Raw genomic sequence first — 13,872 nt, 5'->3', positions numbered from 1 at the left:
CGTTTGCGATATTCCTTCCTTCTTCATTCCTCAATTCTTCTCCGTTCCCTGTTCACCACCAGGCTGCTGCAATTATAAATCCAAAGCCCCGGTGTCACCGGGCACAGCGGCCCAGGCGACGACCAAAGTAATGGCCGCGGCCTGTGGCCTCCGATCCCCGCCGAGCCTAGGACGCGCCAGCATCGGTCCCCCCAGTCCTGACATCGGCTGGGAGACCCCTGGCGAGCCGTCCGTGCGGCAGGTGTCCTTTTCGGAACACCTGGCCCCTAAGGGCCTCGGCGGCGGCCGGATTCGGACACTGGAGGCAGGAGAAGCCTTCCAGACGTCCGTTGCCACCGGACACCGGAAGTCGTCTCCACTATTTTAAGTTATTGATACTAAATTATTTGTCTTGCTTACAAATTGTTGCCAAGAGTGTAGATTTTTAACTGAAGATGGGATAGATGTGGAAAGTAATCGCTTTAAACCAGATTTAATGGAAGTAGTTTTAAGATACTATAAAAACCTCTATTTCTCTTTTAGCTTATTATTCATATTAACCAGAATAAACATTCTTATAATGATGGTGAATGGGACAACCACTCGAGTAGAGAAGCCATTCTTGCAGCCAAGTGAATCATGCTGCAGTAATGTGGGTGGAAAAAATCCCAGGCTTAACTTCTAAAGACATGCAGCCTTTTATGGTATTTTTAGAGTAAAAGCTGATCAAGTAAGTTTAGCCCTCAGCTGATTACTGTACCAATGTAAACACAGAATTATAAAAATGGGTACACTGGAAGGGGTTGTTTTTTTGTTTTTGAGGGGGTTTTTTTGGGTCTCTAAAAGTTAGAAATAATTTGGGAAGATTTCCAACAACCAGAGGGAGAGGCTTTCTTTCTTATAGATCTAAATAACATTTTTTCTTCATTTACATAGACTTAGAATTTGGGCACAAGTTTGATCAATAGGTTAGATTTATATCCAACCTTTTCTCTTTCCCCCAATCTCTTTTTTCTATGAAGTAAGTCACAGCTAAAGGCTCACAATGAAGAATGATCTTAGCTATTGCTGGGGAGACATAGCTTCATATCTTACCTATCAGAGCCCCTAATGTGGTATCTCTGCCATACACTGAAACATAAGTAGAAGTAGAACATATGTAAATGAGCAGGCATCTCCAATGTTTTAGGCAGGAAAAAATGTTTGTCAACTTCCAGAGATATATCATGAAAAATCAATTTTAGGATACCCCAGAGTACCTAAATCCTGCTGAGAACGTTTTCCTGCTGGTGGAGGTTTATCATTAACTTCAAAATAGGATATTTGGATCATTGCTGGTTCTGTTGTAAACATTTCATGGAACCACAGCTCATAACCAAGTGCAAGAACAAAGAGTAAATGCAGTTGCCTTCAGCACAGGAGAATATTGGTGTACATTGTACATGTTGTAAATGTTGTACCTTGATGAACGTATCTTTTCTTTTATGTACACTGAGAGCATATGCACCAAGACAAATTCCTTGTGTGTCCAATCACACTTGGCCAATAAAATTCTATTCTATTCTATTCTATTCTATTAGAGGAAGAATGCTTTTTTTCTGCCAAAACTTCAAATTTTTCTTTTCTTTTAAAAATAACTTGTATAAAGATTTTCACAGAAGTAAAAGATAAACCCAAACGATATAAGGTAACATTAAAGAAAAGAAACAGAAAGTGTGAAAACAAAATAATTTTTTTAAAAAAACAACTTATGACCTTTATAGCAATTATAAACTTATTACCTGTTCTCTCTCTTTAAAGTTATATCATAATTTCCATATTCAACTCTTTTTAAACAGAAAATCCGGAACTACTTGTTCATTTTTTTCATTTTCTGCAAAAAGTCCATAAGAGGTTTCCAGTTGTAAAAGTACTTGTTATCTTATCCCTGACCATACGTGTCAATTTTGCCATTTCTGCAAATTCTATCATCTTCACAATTCTCTATTGTGGGTATTTCAGTATTTTTCCATCTTTGTACTTATAATTTGTTGCAGTTGCCATGTACAAATCCACAGGTCTTTTCTAATTGATTAACCATGAATCCCAGTTAAAAAAAAACTTCTGGTTTCATCTTAATATTAATCTTCAAAAAATTTTGAATTATTATTGGTATTTGTATCCAATATTATTTTGCTTTTCCGCAAGACCACCATGCATGGTAAAATGACCCTTCGTATTTTCCACATTTCTAACATTGATTAGAAGTACCTTTATACATATTCAGTGCCCTCTGGGCAGAATAAAATAGGATACAAATCACACACATGAGTATAAAACTGTTTTAAACAAAAAACCTGAAATCAATTATTTCAGGTCAGTGGGGGCATTGAGTCTGGATGGGAGGCAAGGGGGATATAGCCAGGCATTTTTGCACGCATGGACATCATTTGGCGGACCAACAGCATATTATCGAAATACAGTACAATTCCAAACTACTAAACAAATGTGCTCTATAAAAAATCTAAAATGGTAATAACAGAATAATAATGCATTGCAAGTACTCTCAGCATTTATCTAGTAGCCTGCTGCTCAGGGCTATCAAAATATGTTGCTTTGGACAATAGTTGGACTGGAACCTTTCCATCTAGAGACAGACTATGTTGATATCCAGAGGCAATGTCTTTCTATAATTATGGGATGGTGGAAGCGTTACTGACAATCAATACAAAGGCAGTATATAGGTACTGAATAAAGATAACTGACTTGAATTGTCAATTCATTACTGGAATTTCAGAGGATAAATTTATTCTAATTTTTACCAAATACGATGTAATTTAATTTGAACATTTTTGCAGCCAGTTCTTCACTATCACCTTTATTTTGTAATGTCAAATGTTCCCAATGACAACCATGGAATTTTTCTCTATCTATTATTTCTTTATCTATTAAAAGCACAAACAAAACAGAACATGAATTAACTAACCAATTGTGTCTAAAGAATATTTGTCAGTGTAAATATCAAACCTGACTTGAATTGTCAATTCATTACTGGAATTTCAGAGGATAAATTTATTCTAATTTTTACCAAATACGATGTAATTTAATTTGAACATTTTTGCAGCCAGTTCTTCACTATCACCTTTATTTTGTAATGTCAAATGTTCCCAATGACAACCATGGAATTTTTCTCTATCTATTATTTCTTTATCTATTAAAAGCACAAACAAAACAGAACATGAATTAACTAACCAATTGTGTCTAAAGAATATTTGTCAGTGTAAATATCAAACCTGACTTGAATATAGAACAGCAATAACCAGTGACAATCAGTTTACTACATTGAGTTTCAGTCCAAAATAAGAATATAAAAATGATCTATACAGATAGTCCTTGACTTACAACTATTCATTTAGTGACCTTTTGAAATTACAGTGGCACTGAAAAAGGTTATGCCAGTTTTCACGCTCATGACCAAGCATCCACATGTCATAGGATCAAAATTCGGACACTTGGCAACCTGCATGTATTTATGACATTTGCACTGTCCCAGGATCATGTGATCACCATTGGTAACCTTCTCAGCTGGCTTCCAACAAGCAAAATCAATGGGGAAATCTAGATTTGCTTAATGATTACAGTGCTTCACTTAACAACTGTCTTGCTTAGTAACTGAAATTTTGGGCTTAATTGTGGTCATAAGCTGAGGACTACTTGTATATTTATATTGCTACTATATAGCATTTCATTACCTTTTCTACTTGCAATTTAAATGCATTGAGGAAAACATTTAAAAAGTCAAGAGAAGCAACTTAATTTGGGACTCAACATTTTCCCCAAATATTATTTACTTATATATTTTAATTAGCTCCCAAAAATACATACATGTGCTATCTTAGCAGATACATACTGACCCTTAGCTGATTATTTTTTCAGGAAACCATTTACAAAGTCCATAAAGTGAAGTGATCTGAAGTGATCATAAAAGCCCTGAAAGGCCAATGGTATCAGCAAACACTAAACAAAGATGACTAAGACACAGATGATAGTTGTACAATATTGTTTCCAACAGTTTTGAATCTTCACTTTGCCTTCAGTACATGAGCAAAGAAGCTGCTGAATATATAGCTGGCAAGTTAATTTAAGACAATTTCTGATATATGTGTCATATTCATGGAGGAAGGTTAAGAAAAGAGGCATGGTATAATCAACAGTATCAAAGCTGGCAACCTGGTAATTAGGCTGTCTTAAATCAAAAACAAAGCTAAATAGTAATCTTCAAGAACCATATTTTGGATGGGTTAAAATGAAAAAGCGTAGGTCTGCATTGTGCACGTCTTCCCAATCTGCTTCTTCAAAATACTGTAAACAGTACTGCAAAATAATTGTATGAAAACATTTTATTGCTATAAGAAGCTACTATCTGCATAAACACTAAGCCATAGCGTTGCAGTCAATTTACAGATGTCAAATTTATGTACTCAGACACCAATGGTCCATATCAGCATTTCCTTCAGTTTTCAATTACAATATTGATACATATAAACCTAAACTCCATTTTTGAAATAAGATAAGTTTGATTAATGATGAATCATCCTGACTTATCCCAATAAACCATTTGGACCACAGCTTAAGGCAAATGGGTGATTAGTTAGAAATGGAAGCAGGAAGTTCTAAACCTAGAGTGTCCCAACTTCCTAGCTGGTGGGAAGTTCTGGGAATTGGAGTCAGAAATCTTAAAGTTGCCAAGGTTGGATGCTCACATTCTAAATTATTCATCATGGTTTCTCCAGAGTAGGAATATAAAAATGATCTATACAGATAGTCCTTGACTTACAACTATTCATTTAGTGACCTTTTGAAATTACAGTGGCACTGAAAAAGGTTATGCCAGTTTTCACGCTCATGACCAAGCATCCACATGTCATAGGATCAAAATTCGGACACTTGGCAACCTGCATGTATTTATGACATTTGCACTGTCCCAGGATCATGTGACCACCATTGGTAACCTTCTCAGCTGGCTTCCAACAAGCAAAAACTATGGGGAAATCTAGATTTGCTTAATGATTACAGTGCTTCACTTAACAACTGCAATGATTCCCTTAACAACTGTAGCAAAAACATTGTAAAATGGGGCAAAACTAACTTAACAACTGTCTTGCTTAGTAACTGAAATTTTGGGCTTAATTGTGGTCATAAGCTGAGGACTACTTGTATATTTATATTGCTACTATATAGCATTTCATTACCTTTTCTACTTGCAATTTAAATGCATTGAGGAAAACATTTAAAAAGTCAAGAGAAGCAACTTAATTTGGGACTCAACATTTTCCCCAAATATTATTTACTTATATATTTTAATTAGCTCCCAAAAATACATACATGTGCTATCTTAGCAGATACATACTGACCCTTAGCTGATTATTTTTCAGCATAGCTAATTAAATAGAGCAATTATTCTAACACAGAAACCATGCATATCCAAAACTCAGTGATGTAGACAAAAATCTCTGCGCAATAATTCTCATAATCCACTACCACTCATTATGCTGATTAATATTAACATGAGGGGATGCCCATGCCAACAAAGAATGGCAATTTAAGACATCCTTAAGAAGCACATCCTATCACACTGCAAATAAACTCAGTGCTGAAGTTTTGCTTCTCCTTCTCCTGGAAGATTTCCAAAATAGTTAACATATTCCACATGTGTTTGTGATAAATCAGATACCTATGCACACTCACCAATCTTCTCAACTATTAACATTGAGCACACAAGAAAGTCAGCCTCTATGCAATTACTGCAAGCCAATGCCAATGTTCATATCAAATTCTTTGGTTGCCTGATGTTGCTTCATGAATAGTCCTAGGTTCCTTTGTTTAGTAGAACACTTTCACTCCTCTTCTCATATTTCAATATATGTATAGGGTGGAAAGTAAAAAATCTGGGAGGAAGGTTAGAATAATTCCTTTACCTCACAGTGACTCACCTTCCTCCTCAAACTCCCTTTGGGTGTGTGACAATGTTATATTTAAAAATAAATCTAAACAGTATTTCATAAACAGATCTTTCTGCAGGATCCAATCTGGGTCAGTGACTGAGACCAGAGGGTTTTGTCTTCTGAGCTTTCGGACTCATGTTGGAACCCATTTTCAGGGAATTTCTCTCTAGCAGAATGTGCCTTATGGTATTTATAGTTCCTGTTGTATGTGGCTTTTTAGACGTTGTTTGGGGTATGTTGATGGCTGGCTTTTAAGTCGTTGGCAGCTGTTTGCTTATACTGCCTAGCCCTCACTTTCTAAGTACTTGATAGGCTGGTAAATCAGCACCCCTGTTGACTGACGAAAGGCCTGTTTCCCATGCTTCAATCACTTCCCTGGCTGTTTTTGTACCTGCTTGTCCAACAATCTTAGCAGTTGCAAAATTGAAGGTGTGTCCTTGTTCATTGCTACCAATGAGTTCGGGACTCATCTGACCACTCACTTGTGTTTTTGTAATCTGGTGGTTAGTTTCTGTCCTAGATAGTCACAGGAGCAATCCATGCAAGAGATTTGGTAGATTATATTGGAAGTATCTCCTACCTATGCATAATTTGTCCTCATATGGTAGCCTCTGAGCAATGTGCGATGCTCACTTGCAGATCACAGAAGCTGTGTTCTACAGCTTCCAAAATGTTTTAGATGTATGGCAAGGTGTGCTATGTGGTTGGTCTTGTACCTTGTTTCTTCCTTTCTCTCCCCATCCTCTTGCAGAGATATCTTCTGACAAATTATTGTGGGTACTCATTCTGCTAGAATTGTTCACGCAGGTACCTCTCCAGTTGTCTGGCTTGCTGGGTGCTACAGTGGATTCTCACCCTGCCATATAGTGTTCTGGTGCAACTCTTTTTGTGTGTCAGGGGATGGTTTCTGTTGAAATTCACAATGTGTGGAGTGTTGGTGGCCTTGCGATAAACTGTGGTTTGTAGGCTTCCATCCTCGTTTGTTGACAAGTAAATCTAAAAATGGTAATTGCCTAACTGTTTCTTCCTCCATTGTAAACTGTATGTCCAGGAAGATGGAGTTCAGTATGATACGAATGTGCATTTTTTTTGATGATGACAAATGTATCATCCACGTAGCAGCACCAGAATTTAGGAGTGTAGTTCTAAAATGCACAGTGTTCTGGTGCAACTCTTTTTGTGTGTCAGGGGATGGTTTCTGTTGAAATTCACAATGTGTGGAGTGTTGGTGGCCTTGCGATAAACTGTGGTTTGTAGGCTTCCATCCTCGTTTGTTGACAAGTAAATCTAAAAATGGTAATTGCCTAACTGTTTCTTCCTCATCTGTCCTAGATAGTCACAGGAGCAATCCATGCAAGAGATTTGGTAGATTATATTGGAAGTATCTCCTACCTATGCATAATTTGTCCTCATATGGTAGCCTCTGAGCAATGTGCGATGCTCACTTGCAGATCACAGAAGCTGTGTTCTACAGCTTCCAAAATGTTTTAGATGTATGGCAAGGTGTGCTATGTGGTTGGTCTTGTACCTTGTTTCTTCCTCATCTGTCCTAGATAGTCACAGGAGCAATCCATGCAAGAGATTTGGTAGATTATATTGGAAGTATCTCCTACCTATGCATAATTTGTCCTCATATGGTAGCCTCTGAGCAATGTGCGATGCTCACTTGCAGATCACAGAACCTGTGTTCTACAGCTTCCAAAATGTTTTAGATGTATCGCAAGCTGTGCTATGTGGTTGGTCTTGTACCTTGTGTCTTCCTCCATTGTAAACTGTATGTCCAGGAAGATGGAGTTCAGTATGATACGAATGTGCATTTTTTTTGATGATGACAAATGTATCATCCACGTAGCAGCACCAGAATTTAGGAGTGTAGTTCTAAAATGCACAGTGTTCTGGTGCAACTCTTTTTGTGTGTCAGGGGATGGTTTCTGTTGAAATTCACAATGTGTGGAGTGTTGGTGGCCTTGCGATAAACTGTGGTTTGTAGGCTTCCATCCTCGTTTGTTGACAAGTAAATCTAAAAATGGTAATTGCCTAACTGTTTCTTCCTCCATTGTAAACTGTATGTCCAGGAAGATGGAGTTCAGTATGATACGAATGTGCATTTTTTTTGATGATGACAAATGTATCATCCACGTAGCAGCACCAGAATTTAGGAGTGTAGTTCTAAAATGCACAGTGTTCTGGTTCATGCAGGACTGTTTCTGCAATAATATAAATCTTCTTGCAGCAGCTAACTAGATAATCTAGTCTCAAGGTGGCATTTGCTGTATGTTGCCGTCTTCTAAATTCTGGCTTTGTATGCAATTAATTCTTAACATTTGGTGTTATGCAGCCAGACGTAGCCCCTCTGTCTCTTTCTTCAGTTACCAATTCTTAGACATTACATCTTTTTGCCTGATAGTTTTCTTTCTCTCTCTCCCCTCCCTCCCTCCCATGGCTCTCAACCTGTGGTCCACGGACCCCATGGGAGCTGCAAAGTTGTCCAATTGCATTTTGAAAAGCACCTTTGAGACTTCAACACTTTGGTCAGGGAATTATATCCTTCCTTACCATACTGCCCTACAAATGCAGTTTAGTGTGACAAGCAGAACCTGTTATATTTTCATGAGATTGAGCTCTGCAGCTAAACCAAGAACTAAAGGAGGAATGGAAACCCATGGCTTTAACCCGCAAATGGTCCTAGATCCCAAATAATATGGAAGAAAATTTAAAATATGCTAAAATTTAACACAAGATGTCTAAAAGGTTAGGTAGACTAAATACATGAAATTACAGTAAATGAAACCAATGCAAACCACTCCACACAGCAGCATGAACCGTAAGTTTGGTCTTACTCAGAGGCTCAATATGCAAAGCATCTTGTGCTCCGGGGCAGGCAGATCTTCCATCTGAAACTTTTAAAACCAGGACATCCTGTTAGTGGGGTCTATTTATTCATAGTCTCTGAGTTGTGTGAAAAATGAAAGCTGACAGAAGAGCAATACAAGCAGTTTGTGTGCTGCATGCTAGAACTGCGTGTGCCGCCTTTATACCATAATTGGGAAATCAAAGGAATTTTCTTCATAAAGAATATTACACTTTTGGAACATACTTAACGCACTTGAGTTGTCGTTCCCTCTTTTTCTCAGTGGATTATTCATAATAACGTCAGTTATGTGGCAGGTAAAGATCCTGGAACCTGGAGGTTGACTCCTTCCTTCCTTCCTTCCTTTCTCTCCCATCCTCTTGCAGAGATATCTTCTGACAAATTATTGTGGGTACTCATTCTGCTAAAATTGTTCACGCAGGTACCTCTCCAATTGTCTGGCTTGCTGGGTGCTACAGTGGATTCTCACCCTGCCATATAGTGTTCTGGTTCATGCAGGACTGTTTCTGCAATAATATAAATCTTCTTGCAGCAGCTAACTAGATAATCTAGTCTCAAGGTGGCATTTGCTGTATGTTGCCGTCTTCTAAATTCTGGCTTTGTATGCAATTAATTCTTAACATTTGGTGTTATGCAGCCAGACGTAGCCCTCTGTCTCTTTCTTCAGTTACCAATTCTTAGACATTACATCTTTTGCCTGATAGTTTTCTTTCTCTCCCATCCTCTTGCAGAGATATCTTCTGACAAATTATTGTGGGTACTCATTCTGCTAAAATTGTTCACGCAGGTACCTCTCCAATTGTCTGGCTTGCTGGGTGCTACAGTGGATTCTCACCCTGCCATATAGTGTTCTGGTTCATGCAGAACTGTTTCTGCAATAATATAAATCTTCTTGCAGCAGCTAACTAGATAATCTAGTCTCAAGGTGGCATTTGCTGTATGTTGCCGTCTTCTAAATTCTGGCTTTGTATGCAATTAATTCTTAACATTTGGTGTTATGCAGCCAGACGTAGCCCCTCTGTCTCTTTCTTCAGTTACCAATTCTTAGACATTACATCTTTTTGCCTGATAGTTTTCTTTCTCTCTCTCCCCTCCCTCCCTCCCATGGCTCTCAACCTGTGGTCCACGGACCCCATGGGAGCTGCAAAGTTGTCCAATTGCATTTTGAAAAGCACCTTTGAGACTTCAACACTTTGGTCAGGGAATTATATCCTTCCTTACCATACTGCCCTACAAATGCAGTTTAGTGTGACAAGCAGAACCTGTTATATTTTCATGAGATTGAGCTCTGCATATTACTAAATAAATAAACTGACGAACCATTTTCACACTAACTTTCTCTAAGTAATAATTATATTTGTGACATTTAACTTGATTCTTGGCCCTGATTTGTCAAGAGGCCCAAAGTATCTTTTTTCCCTAACCCCAAAGTGTTCTTTCAAAAAAGGATACTCTTTTGCTAAAGAGGCAAGGGCCTGAGTGTGAAAACAATCAGAAATCATTCATTGGAGAAAGTATACTTTAAAGGTATCCTTTAAAAATCTAATTAATTAAAAATTATTTAATTGAATTATTGTTTTCAGTGTTTTAATTTTTTTTTAATTTTAACTGCAATATATGTTTTGAATTGTGAGCCGTTTGCTAAAATGGGCAGCTATAGAAGTCAAATAAAAAAATAGATACAGACAAGACAGACAGACAAAATATAGAGATAAATATGTGAAAACATCACCAATACAGAGTCAAGGCGATGTTCCTAATGCAAATAAATAAATAAATAAATAAACTGACGAACCATTTTCACATTAACTTTCTCTAAGTAATAATTATATTTGTGACATTTAACTTGATTCTTGGCCCTGATTTGTCAAGAGGCCCAAAGTATCTTTTCCCTAACCCCAAAGTGTTCTTTCAAAAGGATACTCTTTTGCTAAAGAGGCAAGGGCCTGAGTGTGAAAACAATCAGAAATCATTCATTGGAGAAAGTATACTTTAAAGGTATCCTTTAAAATCTAATTAATTAAAATTATTTAATTGAATTATTGTTTTCAGTGTTTTAATTTTTTTAATTTTAACTGCAATATATGTTTTGAATTGTGAGCCGTTTGCTAAAATGGGCAGCTATAGAACTCAAATAAAAAATAGATACAGTCAAGACAGACAGACAAAATATAGAGATAAATATGTGAAAACATCACCAATACAGAGTCAAGGCGATGTTCCTAATGCAAATAAATAAACTGACGAACCATTTTCACATTAACTTTCTCTAAGTAATAATTATATTTGTGACATTTAACTTGATTCTTGGCCCTGATTTGTCAAGAGGCCCAAAGTATCTTTTCCCTAACCCCAAAGTGTTCTTTCAAAAGGATACTCTTTTGCTAAAGAGGCAAGGGCCTGAGTGTGAAAACAATCAGAAATCATTCATTGGAGAAAGTATACTTTAAAGGTATCCTTTAAAATCTAATTAATTAAAATTATTTAATTGAATTATTGTTTTCAGTGTTTTAATTTTTTTAATTTTAACTGCAATATATGTTTTGAATTGTGAGCCGTTTGCTAAAATGGGCAGCTATAGAACTCAAATAAAAAATAGATACAGTCAAGACAGACAGACAAAATATAGAGATAAATATGTGAAAACATCACCAATACAGAGTCAAGGCGATGTTCCTAATGCAAATAAATAAATAAACTGACGAACCATTTTCACATTAACTTTCTCTAAGTAATAATTATATTTGTGACATTTAACTTGATTCTTGGCCCTGATTTGTCAAGAGGCCCAAAGTATCATTTTTCCCTAACCCCAAAGCGTTCTTTCAAAAAAGGAAACTCTTTTGCTAAAGAGGCAAGGGCCTGAGTGTGAGAACAATCAGAAATCATTCATTGGAGAAAGTATACTTTAAAGGTATCCTTTAAAATCTAATTAATTAAAAATTATTTAATTGAATTATTGTTTTCAGTGTTTTAATTTTTTTTTAATTTTAACTGCAATATATGTTTTGAATTGTGAGCCGTTTGCTAAAATGGGCAGCTATAGAACTCAAATAAAAAAATAGATACAGTCAAGACAGACAGACAAAATATAGAGATAAATATGTGAAAACATCACCAATACAGAGTCAAGGCGATGTTCCTAATGCAAATAAATAAATAAATAAACTGACGAACCATTTTCACACTAACTTTCTCTAAGTAATAATTATATTTGTGACATTTAACTTGATTCTTGGCCCTGATTTGTCAAGAGGCCCAAAGTATCTTTTTTCCCTAACCCCAAAGTGTTCTTTCAAAAAAGGATACTCTTTTGCTAAAGAGGCAAGGGCCTGAGTGTGAAAACAATCAGAAATCATTCATTGGAGAAAGTATACTTTAAAGGTATCCTTTAAAAATCTAATTAATTAAAAATTATTTAATTGAATTATTGTTTTCAGTGTTTTAATTTTTTTTTAATTTTAACTGCAATATATGTTTTGAATTGTGAGCCGTTTGCTAAAATGGGCAGCTATAGAACTCAAATAAAAAATAGATACAGTCAAGACAGACAGACAAAATATAGAGATAAATATGTGAAAACATCACCAATACAGAGTCAAGGCGATGTTCCTAATGCAAATAAATAAATAAACTGACGAACCATTTTCACATTAACTTTCTCTAAGTAATAATTATATTTGTGACATTTAACTTGATTCTTGGCCCTGATTTGTCAAGAGGCCCAAAGTATCTTTTTTCCCTAACCCCAAAGTGTTCTTTCAAAAAAGGATACTCTTTTGCTAAAGAGGCAAGGGCCTGAGTGTGAAAACAATCAGAAATCATTCATTGGAGAAAGTATACTTTAAAGGTATCCTTTAAAAATCTAATTAATTAAAAATTATTTAATTGAATTATTGTTTTCAGTGTTTTAATTTTTTTTTAATTTTAACTGCAATATATGTTTTGAATTGTGAGCCGTTTGCTAAAATGGGCAGCTATAGAAGTCAAATAAAAAAATAGATACAGTCAAGACAGACAGACAAAATATAGAGATAAATATGTGAAAACATCACCAATACAGAGTCAAGGCGATGTTCCTAATGCAAATAAATAAACTGACGAACCATTTTCACATTAACTTTCTCTAAGTAATAATTATATTTGTGACATTTAACTTGATTCTTGGCCCTGATTTGTCAAGAGGCCCAAAGTATCTTTTTTCCCTAACCCCAAAGTGTTCTTTCAAAAAAGGATACTCTTTTGCTAAAGAGGCAAGGGCCTGAGTGTGAAAACAATCAGAAATCATTCATTGGAGAAAGTATACTTTAAAGGTATCCTTTAAAAATCTAATTAATTAAAAATTATTTAATTGAATTATTGTTTTCAGTGTTTTAATTTTTTTTTAATTTTAACTGCAATATATGTTTTGAATTGTGAGCCGTTTGCTAAAATGGGCAGCTATAGAAGTCAAATAAAAAAATAGATACAGTCAAGACAGACAGACAAAATATAGAGATAAATATGTGAAAACATCACCAATACAGAGTCAAGGCGATGTTCCTAATGCAAATAAATAAATAAATAAACTGACGAACCATTTTCACATTAACTTTCTCTAAGTAATAATTATATTTGTGACATTTAACTTGATTCTTGGCCCTGATTTGTCAAGAGGCCCAAAGTATCTTTTTTCCCTAACCCCAAAGTGTTCTTTCAAAAAAGGATACTCTTTTGCTAAAGAGGCAAGGGCCTGAGTGTGAAAACAATCAGAAATCATTCATTGGAGAAAGTATACTTTAAAGGTATCCTTTAAAAATCTAATTAATTAAAAATTATTTAATTGAATTATTGTTTTCAGTGTTTTAATTTTTTTTTAATTTTAACTGCAATATATGTTTTGAATTGTGAGCCGTTTGCTAAAATGGGCAGCTATAGAAGTCAAATAAAAAAATAGATACAGTCAAGACAGACAGACAAAATATAGAGATAAATATGTGAAAACATCACCAATACAGAGTCAAGGCGATGTTCCTAATGCAAATAAATAAACTGACG

The 13,872-nt window shown here is 35.7% G+C and overlaps 1 protein-coding gene across 7 annotated transcripts in view; it reads right to left on the bottom strand.

Annotated features, from left to right (window-relative positions):
- LOC131184888 (uncharacterized) overlaps window positions 1-13,872 on the bottom strand; it is a 119,524-nt gene that overhangs the window by 58,991 nt on the left and 46,661 nt on the right. Inside the window, exon 1 of one of the 7 annotated variants that reach the window (XM_058156767.1) lies at window positions 5,707-5,833. The exons of the other annotated variants lie outside the window; for them this stretch is intronic. The gene's annotated coding sequence lies outside the window, so the exon portion shown is untranslated. Of the gene's footprint in view, window positions 1-5,706; window positions 5,834-13,872 lie in introns of those variants that run through there. 7 annotated transcript variants of the gene reach the window in all.

This window comes from Ahaetulla prasina, chromosome 1 (genome assembly GCF_028640845.1).
Source record: "Ahaetulla prasina isolate Xishuangbanna chromosome 1, ASM2864084v1, whole genome shotgun sequence".
NCBI lineage: Eukaryota > Metazoa > Chordata > Lepidosauria > Squamata > Colubridae > Ahaetulla > Ahaetulla prasina.
This window is presented reverse-complemented; position numbering and strand designations above follow the sequence as displayed.